Raw genomic sequence first — 18,913 nt, 5'->3', positions numbered from 1 at the left:
GAAGTAACCAGCACGGGGATGTAGCAGTGCTGGAAGTGTAGGGAACAGACAAGACACTGCGGTTGCAGTTTCTGTATCTTTACTTAGTATATGCAGTCCAGGGTCCTGATTAAAGATGGTGTTGGAGCAGGTTAGCCTGGAAGCAGATCAGGATTCTCTCTCAGCTGAAGGGCTGTGCAGTCTCCTTCCTAGCGCCTTGTGGTGTGAAGCACCCGAGTACTTAGTTACTCTGGAATACCTCTCTTCAGATGTTCCTAGAACTATGCTTGTATGACAGACAGCTGTAGCCTCTCTCGGGGACTCCTCTCCTGAGTCCTGGCTCTCTATTTCAATTGCTGTTGTGTCCCAAGTCTCTGATGGGAGCAGGGCATTTACAGCCTCCTACTCCTCTGGTATCTGTGGCAGGACCGTTAGTATCCATACCACCGTGGAGACCAGGCTCCAGTTCGTGCGCTCTCAAGCTGAGGGAGCTCACCTTCTGCATCTCAACCACCTCCAGCTTCTTTCCACACATCTGCACACTTCACCCTCTGCAGACTCACTGAACTCTACTTCCTCCTGGCCCTCAGAGAGCACCCTTCACCTTAATCTTGGTTCAGAGCTCCCCCTGCTGGCCAGTAGTGGAACTGTGTTGCATGCATTAGGTTAACTGCTGGAGAGACCCATCACTGCTTCCAAGCCTGGCATTACCCTCCCCTGGAGGAAGGCAAAGTCACTGTGGCGGCCATACTCCTGGGGGCGCCACAGGGTCATTGATCCACAATTCGTCATACAGAATGTAGGGCAATCTGTTACCGCCGGAGCGTGACTCAGCTTGGCTGTAGCAGGCGGGTGAGGAATTACACAGTTCTAACGGAGTCACCAGGTCAGTCTTAGGCAGCATGCGCGCAGCAACCACCTGCCCAGAGAATCTGCAACTAACGGTCACGGGGAACAATGGTCATACGGCAGATTGCTGTCCACAGTCAGTGTCCCTGGACACAGGGAATCTACAGTGCGGGCCTTCGCTATCACAGTGCTCGATGGACGGAGCACCAACCTACCCCTGCTGCATGCTCTGTCTTCCCACCAAGTCTCTTCTCCCTTTCCTGTGCACAGCACTTTTTATGAAAGACCCACGACTTGCTGTTGAGTGCAAAGGTCGGTCCTGGTCGGAAAGCTTTCCCCCGGGCAACAATGTTGACAGCCCCGACAGTTCTGGACCCGGCGCAAGAGACGAACACCCGGTCCGGTCCATCTTCTTACATCCTCACCAGTAAACTCAGCATCAGAAGTATGCAAAATAACATCTAAACAACCCAGATGCATTTTGGAAACAAGTCCTGTGGACCAATGAGGATAAAATAGTACTCTTTATCCACAATGATCAAAGGTATGTGTGTAGAAAAAAGGGCCCAGAACTTCAGGAAAAGAACATCTCGCCAACCACTATGCATGGAGTGGATCAATCATGCTTTGGGGTTGTGTTGCAGACAATGGCATGGAGAACATTTCATGGGTAGAGGAAAGAATGGATTCAATGAAATGTCAACAAATTATTGCAAACATAACAAAACCTGTAGAAAAGCTGAAGTTGAAAAGAGGATGACTTGTACAAATGAATATTCATCCTCAACACACGTTAAAATCCACAATAGGCTAACGCAAAAGGCGCAAGCTGAAGGTTTTACAATGACCCTCAAAGTCCCCTGATTTGAACAACACTGAAAATCTATGGCTAGACCTCAAAATAGCACTGCATGCAAGTAAACCCAGGAATCTCACAGAAATGGAAAGAAGGCTGGATGAAAATCCCTCAAATAAGAATTGAAAGACTCTTCTCTGGCTACAAAATATCGCAGCTTGTAAATGCTTATTTACAAGCTGCGATACTTTCAAAAGGGGTGCTACTAGGCACTAAGCATGGAGGGTACCCAAATTTTTGCAGCAGCCGTTTTCATTTTTGTAATTTTTAAAATGTAAAATATGAAAATATATATTTTTTTTTCCTAAAATGCAAAGGAAAGGTGTCATCTTTAGCTTTAGGCCTTTTAGAGATCATTTAATCTTCAACTTGTTCACAATAACTAACAGTAATTTTGATCAGAGAGGGGTAGTAGAACTTCTAAATAGTTAATAATAAATAACATTTCCCATATGTCTACTTCACATCAACATAATTTTTGAAAAAGAGGGAAGAATAGGAAGCATTTAAGGAAACCAGGATGGATGAACACAGAACTTAAGCACATGCTAAAAAGGAAGAAAGAAATGTTTATAAAATGGAAAGAGGGAGGCATATCTAAAGAAGAATATAATGCTGTCTGCAGAACCTGCAGGGCACAAATCAGATTAAAGCTGCGCCATCCCCGGACCGGCGGCCATCTTCCCGACGTCCATGTTCCCGGAGGCCACAGCAACATGGCGGCAGCCAGCAACGGATGTGCGGGGGGCCTCTGGGCTGCGAGGAAATGCCGGCAGAGCCGCCGCCCCTGCATCGAGCACAGCCCGCTGCCACCACCGCACCGCAGAGCCCCGCGGCACCAGCCTCCAGCCATGATTGGAGGTTAGTATATTGCGACCATAAGACGCACCCCCCACTTTCCCCAAAAATTTTTGGGGAAAAAAGTGCGTCTTATGGTCGTAAAAATACGGTAATCATTTATTTTGTTAATTTGTTATAACTAACCACAGTTGGTTATCATGCCCAGGCAACGCCGAGCTCTTCAGCTAGTGTATAAATATATGCGGGGACAGTACAAAGACCTTTCTAATGATTTTTTTACTCTTAGACCTGTGACGGGGACAAGGGGGCATCCTCTACATCTGGAGGAAAGAAGGTTTAAGCATACTCACAGATGCGGGTTCTTTACTGTAAGAGCAGTGAGACTATGGAACTCACTGCCATATGATGTTGTAATGAGTGATTCCCTGCTAAAATTTAAGAAGCGTCTGGATGCCTTTCTTGAAAAGTATAATATTACAGGGTATATACACTAGTTTCCTTAATATTGCATTGATCCAGGGAACTAGTCTGATTGCCGTATGTTGAGTCGGGAAGGAATTTTTTTCCCCAATGTGAAGCTTACTGTTTGCCACATGGGTTTTTTTTGCCTTCCTCTGGATCAACATGTTAGGATAGGATATGGGTTGAACTACTCGTAGATGGACTTAAAGTCTTCCTTCAACCTTAATAACTATGTTACTATGTTACCTTTATTACACATGGCAACAGCAAACTCAGGAAAATTACTGGTAAATAGTGATGATTGCGTATTTCAGCAGGCTTTACGCCAGTCACACACCTGCTAGATAAATATACGCTTTTTTATCCAGTAGCAGAATAATTTTTTGTTATATCAGCTTTATCACACATGACAACAGCAAGCTCTGGGAAATTACTGGTAAATAGTGATGTTTGCATTTCTCAGCAAGCTATATGCCAGTCGCACAACTGCTAGATAAATATTTGCTATACATTTAACCAATTGCGGAAATTTTTTTTTGGTAAATCGCCATTATGACACTCGGCATCAGCAAACTCAGGGAAATTACTGATAAAGAGTGATGTTTGTGCATGTCAGCAGGTTTTGCACCAGTCGCACACCTGCTAGATAAATATACACTATATATTTAACCAATAGTGGAGTAATTGTTTTGTTAAATCACTTTTATGACACACGGCAACAACAGACTCAGGGAAATTAGTGGTAAATAGTGACATTTGCACAAATAAGTTGGTTTTGCGCCAGTCGCACAACTGCTACATAAATATACGCTATGTATTTAACCAATTGCAGATTCATTTTGTTATATCGCCTTTATGACACACAGCAGCAGAAAACTCTGGGAAATTACTGGTAAATAGTGATGTTTGTGTATCTTAGCAGGATTTGTGCCAGTCTCAAAAACCAGGGGAAGAGTCCTGAGGAGAGAATTTGCATATTCCCAGTGCCTTCTGGGATAAGGTAAGAGTCTCCTCGAGCTCAACGATCACTGGATTTTTGCCGTTGCAGCTGAAAAGAGGAAATCGGTAAACCACGAGCTGATATTTTGGCTCATTTTTCATCACTTTGAAATCTCTTTAACAATAACAATATGGAAGAGGCCAGGAGCCATTTGGTGAGCTGCATTTCTTGCTACATGTTCAATGACTTACCAGTGGAAAAGCCAAACTTCACATGCCAGAAATGCAAGCTTGTGTCCCTGTTGCAGGAAAAGTTGCAAAATCTCGAAGAGAGGTTAGCTACATTGAAGATCATTAAGGAAGGTGAAGAGTTCTTAGACAGAGCAGAATTATCTCTTCATGTTATAGAAAGAGAAGAAATTCGAAGTGCACCTGAAGAAACAGAGGAATGGAGACATGTGACCAAGAGAAGCAGGAGGATCGAGAGGCAGTCAGCACCCATACTGCTCAGGAACCAGTACCAGGCTCTTACGCAGGAGAACGATGAAGAAATACATCAGGATAAGACTTTGCCCACAAACAGCAACCTTGTACGCCTTCAGAGTCATCCTGGATGGAGAAAGAAAAATGTTGTGAAGAAGAAATGGAGAGTGGTGGTCATGGGGGATTCCCTGTTGAGAGGAACAGAGGCCGTTATCTGCAGACCAGATATAACCTCAAGAGAAAAGTGCTGTCTTCCAGGTGCAAAAATTAAAGATGTGTCTGACAGGATATCAGGACTCTTCAGACCTACAGATGACTACCCATTCTTGCTAATACATGTGGGGACAAATGGCACAGCAAGAAATGACCTGGAAACCATCTGCAGTGACTTTGAAAACTTAGGTAAGAACTAGGAGCGCAGCTGGACTTCTCTTCCATCCTTCCAGTGGATGGCCATGGAACAAGGAGGTGGAATAAGATTATGCAGGTGAACAACTGGCTATGTCGATGGTGCCATCAGCAAGGATTTGGATTTCTGGATCACAGAGTGAATTACCTATACGATAGACTACTTGCTAGAGATGGGGTGCACCTTGCAAAGACTGGAAAACATGTATTTGGAAGTCGCCTTGCTAGACTCATCAGGAGAGCTTTAAACTAGAACAATGTGGGAAGGGAAGCAAAAGTCCAGAAAAAGCCATACACCTGACAAATGCTATTGAGAACTCTGCTATTAGAAGTGGAAAGGAAGAACAAAGACAAAGAAAGAGAAACCAATCAAAAACTAAAATGATTCTATACTAATGCACAAAGCATGGGCAACAAGCAAGGAGAATTGGAACTACTAACGCAGGAAAAGAAATATGATGTCATTAGAATCACTGAAACTTGGTGGGACAATACACATGATTGGAATGCAAGGCTAGAAGGATACAACTTATTTGCTAGAAACAGACTTGATAAACGAGGAGGAGGTGTCGTATTGTATGTTAGAAACGCGTATATTTGCACAGAGATTGTAGATTCAGAGACTGGGAGTTCTGTGGAAACTCTTTGGGTAAGAATACAAGGACAGAACAATGGAAAAGACACCATTGTAGGCATTTACTACAGGCCGCCTGTGCAAGCTGAAGATATGGATGAACTCTTTATGCATCAAATGGCCAAGTTCTCCAAAAAATATGACATTGTTGTCATGGGAGATTTCAACTATCCTGATATTTGTTGGGAAGCTCTCTGAGGCAAAACTAACAGGTCAAGGAAATTCTTATCCTCTCTTGCTGACAACTTTATCTTCCAAAAGGTAGGGGAAAAACAAGGGGAACTGCTACCTTGGATCTAATCCTTATAAACAGGGAGGAAATGGTTGAGGAGGTAAAAGTGGCTGGGACCCTAGGAGGAAGCGACCATGCTATTTTATAATTTTGGATAACTAGAGGAGGAAGACCTGTGAAGACTCAGACCTCAAGGTTAGATTTCAGAAAGGCAGATTTTAAGGGATTCAGAAAGAGAATTGGAGGGATCCAATGGCTGGATATCCTTAAGGACAAAAATGTCCAGGAAGGATGGGAAATCTTGAAAAATGAAATTCTCAAAACACAGTTGTTAACAATTCCGAAAAAAGGGAAGAATAGGAAGCATTTAAGGAAATCAGGATGGATGAACACAGAACTTAAGCACATGCTAAAAAGGAAGAAAGAAATGTTTATAAAATGGAAAGAGGGAGACATATCTAAAGAAGAATATAATGCTGTCTGCAGAACTTGCAGGGCACAAATCAGATTATCTAAAGCTGACAATGAATTGAGGCTTGTAAAAGACATCAAAAGCAATAATAAAGGATTTTGGGGATATGTCAAAGAAAAGTCAAAGATGCTATAGGATTTTTACAGAATGAAAATGGTGAAATGGTAAGACAGGATGTTGAGAAGAAACTTTTAAATTCCTATTTTGCATCTGTTTTTTCTCAGAAAGGAAATGTAACATCAAATGTTCTTCACTGTCCTATTAAGGGAATAGAAGAATCCAGGATCTCTATAGACAGAAAGATAATGAGGAAACACTTAGCTAACCTAAATGAATTCAAGTCTCCAGGTCCAGATGAATTACACCCCAGAGTACTGAAGGAGATAGCAGAAGAAATTTTTGAACCCCTCTCCATAATCTTTGAAAATTCTTGGAGAACAGGAGAAGTCCCAGAGGACTGGAGAGGAGCAAATGTTGTTCCTATCTTCAAAAAGGAGAAGAAGGAGGACCCAGGCAACTATAGGTCGGTGAGTCTGACTTCTATACCAGGAAAGATCTTTGAACAAATTATTAAACAACATCTATGTAAAAGTACCTGGATAAGAATGAAGTGATTACACAGAGTCAGTATGGATTTGTAACTAATAAGTCATGTCAGACTAACTTAATTTTCCTTCTATGACAGAATCACTGATTGGGTTGATCATGGAAATGCTGTAGATATAGTATATCTTGACTTCAGCAAAGCATTTGACAAAGTATCTCACACAATCCTTATTGAAAAGATGGCTAAGTATGGAATGGACAAGGCAACTGTTAGGTGGATTCATAACTTGCTTAGTGATCGGTCCCAAAGAGTGGTCGTAAATGGCTGCACATCCAGTTGGAAGAATGTCTCAAGTGGGGTACCACAGGGCTCTGTCCTGGGCCCTGTATTGTTCAACATCTTTATCAATGATTTAGATGAAGGAATTGAGGGTAAACTGATTAAATTTGCTGATGACACAAAGCTAGGAGGGATAGCTAATACTAAAGAAGTGAGAGAGAGGATTTAAAAAGATATAAATAAACTGGAGCAGTGAGCAGCAACTAACAGAATGGTTTTTAACAGGGAAAAATGCAAAGTACTATATCTGGGCAATAAAAATGAAAAAAGCATATACAGAATGGGAGTAATAGGGCTAAGCAACAGCATATGTGAAAAAGACTTGCGTATACTAATAGATAACAGACTAAATATTAGTCAACAGTGTGATGCAGCAGCAAAAAAGGCAAATGCAATTCTAGGATGTATTAACAGAAGTATACAGTCTAGATCATGTGAAGTCATTATTGCCCTCTACTCCTCTTTGGTCAGACCTCATCTGGAATACTGTGTCCAGTTTTGGGCACCACATTTTAAGAAAGACATCAACAAACAGGAGCAAGTTCAGAAAAGAGCGACCAGAATGGTGACCGGTCTGCAAACCCTGTCTTATGAGGAAAGGTTGCAGGATTTGGGAATATTTAGCTTGTAGAAGAGAAGACTGAGAGGAGACTTAATAGTTGTCTACAAATATCTCAAGGGCTGTCACATTGTAGAAGGATCATCTTTATTCTCACTTGCACAAGGAAAGACTAGAAGCAATGGGATGAAACTGAATGGGAGGAGACACAGATTAGATATTAGAAAAAACTTTTTGACAGTTAGAGTGATCAATGAGTGGAACAGGCTGTCACGAGAGGTGGTGAGTAGTGTTGAGCATTCCGATACCGCAAGTATCGGGTATCGGCCGATACTTGCTGTATCGGAATTCCGATACCGACTTCCGATATTTTTTCAATATCGGAAGTCGGCATCGGAATCGGAAGTTCAAAGTTGATTGACAGCCTGACGTCATCATGATGCGCGGTGTGTGCGCATCATGATGCGCCGTCATTTCGGGCCTTCCGGGGGTCTCTGCCGGCCTGCCGGGGGGCTGTGTGGACTGCCCGGGGTCTGTACCGGCCTGCCGGGGGGCTGTGCCGGCCTGCCGGTGGTCTGTGCATCCTGTGGGGGTCTGTACCGGCCTGCCGGGGGGCTGTGCCGGCCTGCCGGTGGTCTGTGCACCCTGTGGGGGTCTGTACCGGCCTGCCGGGGGGCTGTGCCGGCCTGCCGGGGGGCTGTGCTGATGTCCGGGGGTCTGTGCAAGCATCGTCCGATGGGACTACAAGTCCCATCTGGCGATGCCTGCTACCATGACAGTGATTGACACATTAGCCAATGATGGGACAGTAGTAGTCCCATCATCCGGCTAATGTGTTAAATGTTAAACAAAAAAAAAAATACTACATACATACTACATACATACTACATGCATGCTACATACATACTACATGCATACTACATACATACCACATACATACCACATACATACTACATACATAACACATACATACTACATACATAACACATATATACTACATGCATGCTACATACATACCACATACATACCACATACATACCACATACATAACACATATATACTACATGCTACATATATACTACATACATACTGCATACATACTACATGCATGCTACATACATACTACATGCATACTACATACATACCACATACATACCACATACATACCACATACATACTACATACATACTACATACATAACACATATATACTACATGCATGCTACATACATACTACATACATAACACATACATACTACATACATACTACATACATAACACATACATACCACATACATACCACATATATACTACATGCTACATATATACTACATACATACTACATACATACTACATGCATGCTACATACATACTACATGCTACATACATACTACATATATACTACATGCATGCTACATACATACTACATGCTACATACATACTACATATATACTACATACATGCTACATACATACTACATGCTACATACATACTACATGCTACATACATACCACATACATACTACATACATACTACATGCTACATACATACTACATATATACTACATGCATGCTACATACATACTGCATGCTACATGCATGCTACATACATACTACATACATACCACATATATACTACATACATACTACATACAATACATTCATACAATACATACATAGACATACAGTACATATAACATAGAGTAACATACTTACCAATACTTGTCACATTGTTCCCCGAAGCCATTGTCTTTTACGGAATAAATATTAACATAACAAACCACAAAAATACTCACCCACGATCCGAAGCAGTCCACGAGTGTGTCCCACGACGATCTTGGGTAGAGAACTGCAGCATCAGCTGTTGCTGCCGTTCTCTACGGGCTGCAGGAATCCAATGACGGAAGGTAGGTATCCTTCCGCACTGTATTCCTCCGCCACTTAAAAAAAAAAAGTCCCTAGTCTCACTTTATGCCATTGCTGTGTGGGAATTTCCCACGCAGCAATGGCATAAAGTGAGACTAGGGACTTTTTTTTTTTTAAGTGGCGGAGGAATACAGTGCGGAAGGATACCTACCTTCCGTCATTGGATTCCTGCAGCCCGTAGAGAACGGCAGCAACAGCTGATGCTGCAGTTCTCTACCCAAGATCGTCGTGGGACACACTCGTGGACTGCTTCGGATCGTGGGTGAGTATTTTTGTGGTTTGTTATGTTAATATTTATTCCGTAAAAGACAATGGCTTCGGGGAACAATGTGACAAGTATTGGTAAGTATGTTACTCTATGTTATATGTACTGTATGTCTATGTATGTATTGTATGAATGTATTGTATGTAGTATGTATGTAGTAGGTATGTAGTATGTATGTAGCATGCATGTAGTATATATGTGGTATGTATGTAGCATGTAGTATGTATGTAGTATGTATGTAGCATGCATGTAGCATGCAGTATGTAGCATGCATGTAGTATATATGTAGTATGTATGTAGCATGTAGTATGTATGTAGTATATATGTGGTATGTATGTAGCATGTAGTATGTATGTAGCATGCATGTAGTATGTATGTAGTATGTATGTAGCATGCATGTAGTATATATGTAGTATGTATGTAGCATGTAGTATGTATGTAGCATGCATGTAGTATGTATGTAGCATGTAGTATGTATGTAGCATGCATGTAGTATGTATGTAGTATGTATGTAGTATGTATGTGGTATGTATGCAGCATGTAGCATGCATGTAGTACGTATGTAGTATATATGTGGTATGTATGTAGCATGTAGTATGTATGTAGCATGCAGTATGTATGTAGCATGCATGTAGTATATATGTAGTATGTATGTAGCATGTAGTATATATGTAGTATGCATGTTGCATGCATGTAGTATATATGTAGTATGTATGTTGCATGTAGTATATATGTAGTATGTATGTTGCATGTAGTATATATGTAGTATGCATGTTGCATGCATGTAGTATATATGTAGTATGTATGTAGCATGTAGTATGTATGTAGCATGTAGTATGTATGTAGCATGCAGTATATATGTAGCATGCATGTAGTATGTATGTAGTATGTATGTAGTATGTATGTGGTATGTATGTAGCATGTAGCATGCATGTAGTATGTATGTAGTATATATGTGGTATGTATGTAGCATGTAGTATGTATGTAGCATGCATGTAGTATGTATGTAGTATGTATGTAGTATGTATGTGGTATGTATGTAGTATGTATGTGGTATGTATGTAGCATGTAGCATGCATGTAGTATGTATGTAGTATATATGTAGTATGTATGTAGCATGCAGTATGTATGTAGCATGCATGTAGTATATATGTAGTATGTATGTAGCATGTAGTATATATGTAGTATGCATGTTGCATGCATGTAGTATATATGTAGTATTTATGTTGCATGTAGTATATATGTAGTATGTATGTTGCATGTAGTATATATGTAGTATGAATGTAGCATGTATGTAGTATGCATGTTGTATGTATGTAGCATGTATGTAGCAATTTTTTTTTTTTTACATTCAACACATTAGCCGGATGATGGGACTACTACTGTCCCATCATTGGCTAATGTGTCAATCACTGTCATGGTAGCAGGCATCGCCCGATGGGACTTGTAGTCCCATCGGACGATGCCTGCACAGACCCCCGAAGCCTGCACAGCCCCCCGGCAGGCCGGCACAGCCCCCCGGCAGGCCGGCACAGCCCCCCGGAGCCTGCACAGCCCCCCGGCAGGCCGGCACAGCCCCCCGGCAGGCCGGCACAGACCACCGGAGCCTGCACAGACCCCCTGGCAGGCCGGCACAGCCCCCCGAAAGGCCCGTACAGACCCCAGAGAGGCTGTACAAGGGAAAAACAGGATTTTTCTTATTCCGATACCGGAAGTCCCATAGACTTGAATGGGACTTCCGGTATCGGAATCGGCGATACCGATACTTTTTTTTTAAGATCGGCCGATACATTCCGATCCGATACTTTGAAGTATCGGACGGTATCGCTCAACTCTAGTGGTGAGTGCTCCTTCAATAGATGTCTTCAAACAGAGGCTGGACAGACATCTGTTTTCGATGATTTAGCGAATCCTGCTTTGAGCAGGGGGTTGGACCAGATGGCCCAGGAGGTCCCTTCCAACTCTACCATTCTATGATTCTATGATTCACAACTGCTAGATAAATACAGTGCATTGCGATAGTATTTGGCTCCCTGGAACTTTTCAACCTTTTCCCACATATCATGCTTCAAACATAAAGATATCAAATGTAAATTTTTGGTGAAGAATCAACAACAAGTGGAACACAATTGTGAAGTTGAATGAAATTTATTGGTTATTTAAATTTTTGTGGAAATTCAAAAACTGAAAAGTGGGGCGTGCAATATTATTCGGCCCCTACTCGGCAGCAAAAACACTCCAGAAGTTCATTTTGGATCTCTGAATGATCCAATGTTGTCCTAAATGACTAATGATGATAAATATAATCCACCTGTGTGTAATCAAGTCTCCGTATAAATGCACCTGCTCTGTGATAGTCTCAGGGTTCTGTTTGAAGCACAGAAAGCGTCATAAAGACTAATGATCATTCAGAGATCCTCAATAAACTTCTGGAGTGAGTTTGCTGCACTGAATGTAAAGGCTTAATTAGCCAATTAGGAATATGGCTTGCTTACTATCATTGTTAGGAAAGGGCAACTGATGCAAGTTTTGCAGCTTTATAAAAACCCAGCTCCTTGGACCTTGTACCATATAACAGCAGCCATGGCTAGTAGGAGTGCTACTGAGGCAAATCAAATCTCCCACTAAACTGCAAAGGATCTTCAGAATGATTTAGCAGACTCTGGAGTACATTGTTCTACTGTTCAGAGACACCTGCACAAATATAGCCTCATGGAAGAATCATCAGAAGAAAACTTCTCCTGCATCCTTGTGAGCATGTTGCGGGATGCAGTGACGGACTGGAGCATAGCAAGTGTTAAAGAGTTGATTAACAGAGGTATACCCCACGCAGGAAGATAATGGTTTAAGCAGGGGGGTAAGTAAGGTGATAATAGCACGGTATGGGTACAGGATGAGGTATAAGTTAAAGCAACTGATCATAAACGGGTTAACTTATCAGTCCGCTGGCTTCCTAGCTGCAGAGCTGTAGATTCCCAATGTGGCACCCACAAAAGTGTTGCGTGATGTCTCCGGTGTTGTCCTGAAGAAGTTGGGGGTCTGGTTCCCGGTGATGGCGGTGGGTCCTCGTTGTCCTAAGGGGGTTGGGTCGCCCTCCCAGGGCTGTGGGGTACTCGGTACCGGGCCGGTGTCAGGGGAATGTGTCACAGCAGCGGTGACCCGGTCCGTGGCCCTGGGCGCCCAAGCAATGGGAGATGTAGTTAATGGTAGAATAGTTCGTGACGCCACCCGTGGTGTTTGGCAAGTATGATGTTAGGCCAACGCTGCATAAAGATCCGCTGGGACTGATGGTAGGGTGCAGCAAAGATGTAAAAGCTCCCCACAGGTGGAGCTGTAGTCCCAGGGCAGTGTAGAAGTAACCAGCACGGGGATGTAGCAGTGCTGGAAGTGTAGGGAACAGACAAGACACAGCGGTTGCAGTTTCTGTACCTTTACTTAGTATATGCAGTCCAGGGTCCTGATTAAAGATGGTGTTGGAGCAGGTTAGCCTGGAAGCAGATCAGGATTCTCTCTCAGCTGAAGGGCTGTGCAGTCTCCTTCCTAGCGCCTTGTGGTGTGAAGCACCCGAGTACTTAGTTACTCTGGAATACCGCTCTTCAGATGTTCCTAGAACTATGCTTGTATGACAGACAGCTGTAGCCTCTCTCGGGGACTCCTCTCCTGAGTCCTGGCTCTCTATTTCAATTGCTGTTGTGTCCCAAGTCTCTGATGGGAGCAGGGCATTTACAGCCTCCTACTCCTCTGGTATCTGTGGCAGGACCGTTAGTATCCATACCACCGTGGAGACCAGGCTCCAGTTCGTGCGCTCTCAAGCTGAGGGAGCTCACCTTCTGCATCTCAACCACCTCCAGCTTCTTTCCACACGTCTGCACACTTCACCCTCTGCAGACTCACTGAACTCTACTTCCTCCTGGCCCTCAGAGAGCACCCTTCACCTTAATCTTGGTTCAGAGCTCCCCCTGCTGGCCAGGAGTGGAACTGTGTTGCATGCATTAGGTTAACTGCTGGAGAGACCCATCACTGCTTCCAAGCCTGGCATTACCCTCCCCTGGAGGAAGGCAAAGTCACTGTGGCGGCCATACTCCTGGGGGCGCCACAGGGTCATTGATCCACAATTCGTCATACAGAATGTAGGGCAATCTGTGTTACCGCCGGAGCGTGACTCAGCTTGGCTGTAGCAGGTGGGTGAGGAATTACACAGTTCTAACGGAGTCACCAGGTCAGTCTTAGGCAGCACGCGCGCAGCAACCACCTGCCCAGAGAATCTGCAACTAACGGTCACGGGGAACAATGGTCATACGGCAGATTGCTGTCCACAGTCAGTGTCCCTGGACACAGGGAATCTACAGCGCGGGCCTGCGCTATCACAGTGCTCGATGGACGGAGCACCAACCTACCCCTGCTGCATGCTCTGTCTTCCCACCAAGTCTCTTCTCCCTTTCCTGTGCACAGCACTTTTTATGAAAGACCCACGACTTGCTGTTGAGTGCAAAGGTCGGTCCTGGTCGGAAAGCTTTCCCCCGGGCAACAATGTTGACAGCCCCGACAGTTCTGGACCCGGCGCAAGAGACGAACACCCGGTCCGGTCCATCTTCTTACATCCTCACCAGTAAACTCAGCATCAGAAGTATGCAAAATAACATCTAAACAACCCAGATGCATTTTGGAAACAAGTCCTGTGGACCAATGAGGATAAAATAGTACTCTTTATCCACAATGATCAAAGGTATGTGTGTAGAAAAAAGGGCCCAGAACTTCAGGAAAAGAACATCTCGCCAACCACTATGCATGGAGTGGATCAATCATGCTTTGGGGTTGTGTTGCAGACAATGGCATGGAGAACATTTCATGGGTAGAGGAAAGAATGGATTCAATGAAATGTCAACAAATTATTGCAAACATAACAAAACCTGTAGAAAAGCTGAAGTTGAAAAGAGGATGACTTGTACAAATGAATATTCATCCTCAACACACGTTAAAATCCACAATAGGCTAACGCAAAAGGCGCAAGCTGAAGGTTTTACAATGACCCTCAAAGTCCCCTGATTTGAACAACACTGAAAATCTATGGCTAGACCTCAAAATAGCACTGCATGCAAGTAAACCCAGGAATCTCACAGAAATGGAAAGAAGGCTGGATGAAAATCCCTCAAATAAGAATTGAAAGACTCTTCTCTGGCTACAAAAAAGCATTTACAAGCTGCGATACTTTCAAAAGGGGTGCTACTAGGCACTAAGCATGGAGGGTACCCATATTTTTGCAGCAGCCGTTTTCATTTTTGTAATTTTTAAAATGTAAAATATGAAAATATATATTTTTTTTTTCCTAAAATGCAAAGGAAAGGTGTCATCTTTAGCTTTAGGCCTTTTAGAGATCATTTAATCTTCAACTTGTTCACAATAACTAACAGTAATTTTGATCAGAGAGGGGTAGTAGAACTCCTAAATAGTTAATAATAAATAACATTTCCCATATGTCTACTTCACATCAACATAATTTTTGAAAAAAAAATTTTTTAGGAAGTCAGAGGGGTTAAAATTTATCAGCAATTTTTCATTTTCTAACAACATTTACAAAAAAGTTTTTTTTTAGGGACCGCAGCACATTTGAAGTGACTTTGAGGGACTATATGACATAAATTGCCCAAAAGTGACACCCCTAGCAGTGCTCAAAACTACATTCAAGGTGTTTATTAACCCTTTAGTTGTATGACAGGAATTATAGAAATGTGAAAGGAAAAATGCAAATTTTAATTTTTCCTACAAAAATGTTGCTTTAGCTTCAAATTTTTCATTTCCACAAGGATAACAGGAGAAAAAGGACAGTTCAATTTGTTGTGCTACTTCTCCTGAGTACAGTGGCACCCCTTATGTAATGGAGACACACACACATATATATAGATATCTATCTATCTATCTATCTATCTATCTATATATATATATATATATATATATATATATATATATATATATATATATACTTCACGGAGATATCGATAGCAGAATAGGTGATAATACAATTGTCGGCATCTGTAAAATCATTACAGAACCCGACAGGATATGAGACATGGTTTACATACAGTAAACCATTGCATATCCATTAGATTTATATATGTCCCTTACTAATAATGTTAGTAGTGTGAGTGTGTTAAATTTTGGAGCTGTAGGTGTTAAATTAAAGGATTAATTCACGAAAAACTGGCGTGGGCTCCCGCGCAATTTTATCCACCAGAGAAGGAAAGACAGTGACTGAGGGGCAGATATTAATAGCCTAGAGAGGGCCATCTTTATTTGCCCCCTGGCTAAAAAAATCTACCCCCAGCCACCGCAGAAAAGGCTGCTGCTGATGTCACTGAGGCTGTGCTGACTCCCTGCCTAACCCACGGTGAACTGACAGCATGGGAAAATGTTCAGAAACTTTCCCACGCTAATAAGTTCATGTCTGTTCAGGCGGGGAGGCTGCGCAGGCAGCTTTTCATTCATTCCTTTGTGGTTTACAGCCGGGGCTATCACAATAGCACCGCTCCCGGTTGTAAACTATTTAACCCCTTGAGATGGATTGCAGCGTGGGACATGACTGTACGACGGATAGGTATGGGATATTGTTGCTTTTTTATTTTGGATTTTTTACAGGAGAACAAGGGCTTCGATTGGATTGGGAATGTTATAAAGATGGAAAAATGTGTGTTTATTTATTTTGTTAAAAGTCTTTATTCTTAATGTGTGTGTGTTTTTAACCCTTTCAGACTAGTGGATTAAGAATGGATAGGTGTCTTATTGACACCTGTTGTGAGCTCATCTGTTCATTCACCTTTTGTGTCCGAGGAGCTCCCTCTTCTGGTGAAGGAAGGTAGTGAGGCTGATTTGGATGAAATAAACCAAACACCTGATCAGGTGGATTGTGACTGGGTAACAGGAACTTCAGACTGGATATAAGGCAGCCGACGCCCTTCTGAGTGGCTGGTGATTTCTCTGCTGGATTCTTAGAGACCAGTCTGATTCCTGCTTCCCAAAGATAAGTTTTTACTCTGCTATTGAACTTATTAGTTTTTGTTTTGTTTACCTTATTTTGGAGTTCAGTCATCCCCGGCTTTGGGTGTGCTGGATTCTTATTCCTTGATCAGTGTTCTCTTTTGCTCTGCTTTCAGAATATTCTGAGTGCTGATATAAGGTTTGAAGTCTAGTGACTTCAGGGTCCTTTTTGCTTATCAGTTGTGTTGGTAATATTTTTAGCAGGGTTTTCTCGGATTGCAGACAGCAGCTTTTCTGTCCTGTCCTTTTTAGTTAGCTTGGGCCCCATCGTTTGCTCATCCTATCTTTCTATCTGTGTTAGTGTTTTCATCTTGCTTCACCGTCATTATATGTTGGGGGCTGCCTATTGCTTTGGGGTCTGCTCTGGAGCAGTCAGTTGTTCCCTTTTCTCTCTTTAGGCTTATTTAGATCTCCGGCTGTGACGAGGTGTCTAGGATCACCGTAGGAACACTCCACGGCTACTGCTAGTTGTGTGATAGGATTAGGGGTCTGCAATCCACTAGTTTCCAACCTCTCTGATTTTCTGTGCTGAGCTTGCATTTTTGTTTTTTCCTCCTCGGTGACTCAATCATAACAGACACGTCTCCATTATTAACCAGGCTTAATGTCACCTTACAGTAGCAAGATGACATTAACCCCTTATTACCCTATATGCCACACACCACAGGGCAATGGGAAGAGAGAGGGGAAGTGCCGGAATAGGCGCATCTTACAGATGCGCCTTTTCTGGGGTGGCTGGGGCAGATTTTTTTTAGCCAGGGAGGGGCCACTAATCATGGTCTCTCTCTAGGATATTAATATCTGCCCTCAGTCACTGGCTTTCCCACTTCAGCTCCAAAATTTAACACACACACTCCTAACATTATTAGTGAGGGACATATATAAATCTAACAGATATGCAATGGTTTACTGTATGTAAACCATGTCTCATATCCTGTCGGGTTGTATGTGGATGCATCGGCTTGCGGCGTTTTGATGTGTGCGGCAACCGCACAGAAATGCAATAAGTATTTCTGAAAATAACTTTTAGGTCTTTGCTAATTAAATTATAACTGATAGGAATTTGTTCAAATGGTTATTTATCAGCTTGTTTCTTTATTAATGGATATATTATCCAGAATTTGTAGTCATTAACAACATTTTTTTTAACAGGTTCAGTGAGTTTAGTGATCCACACATCTCAAGGAGGATCACAAGGAAATGGACAGCATGTGACTTAAATACGAGTGTCTGAGGAAATGGACTGAATACTTATGACCATGTGATATTTTGGTTTTTCTTTTTTAATAAATTTGCAAAAATTTCTATATTTCTGTTTTTTTCAGTCAAGATGGGGTGCAGAGTGTACGTTAATGAGAAAAAATGAACTTTTTTGAATTTACCAAATGACTGCAATTAAACAAAGAGTGAAAAATTTAAAGGGGTCTGAATATTTTCCGTACCCACTGTATGTGTTTTGGATTCTATTTTTTATTTTTGCTAAAAAAAACTACCACAAAGTATAGGACTTAAGTTTGGTAGTCGAGATAATGACATTGTTGGATTTTCTAATTTCACGAAGTTCTAATGGACTGGCAAGAAAAATATCCATGAAAATGCAATACGTCATTTTCTTTCACATTACAATATGTTGCTGGTCTTTTGATTTAGATTGTAATTTAAATTCATTGATCTATAATGATCTCACCTGGACTTGTTGTTTCTTCTCGATCTATTTCATTTTCACTCTTTCCACAGGTTTCATAGCCAAGATCCTGAAAGTCCATATGAACTTCTCTGTTATCCTGCTTCGAAAGAAGCCCATCTGGAATAGAGTAATAGTTGGCTTAACTCTTAAAAGCATTTTTAAATATCAGACTCTAATAAAAGAGCCAGTATTAACCTGACATGAGGTGCAGTGAAGCAAGTGATAGGCTTCTGCAGTTATGTTGATAGCTTCAGGGCCTCCATCAGTGCATTACTGCCCTTACTGGTGTATGGGGCCTGGTGAGCAGTGGGGGGTCCGGATTTGGCCCTACCAATTTCTAATTCTGCTCACTGGGTCCCAGCTGCAGGATTCTGCCGATTCAGTAACTGTGCGTGCATCCTCAGACGCACATTCAGTTGAATTCCATTGCCGTGTATCTTCCCGC

This window comes from Dendrobates tinctorius, unplaced genomic scaffold, assembly GCF_039654945.1.
Source record: "Dendrobates tinctorius isolate UK_male_01 unplaced genomic scaffold, ASM3965494v1 ptg000012l, whole genome shotgun sequence".
NCBI classification, from domain to species: domain Eukaryota; kingdom Metazoa; phylum Chordata; class Amphibia; order Anura; family Dendrobatidae; genus Dendrobates; species Dendrobates tinctorius.
This window is presented reverse-complemented; position numbering follows the sequence as displayed.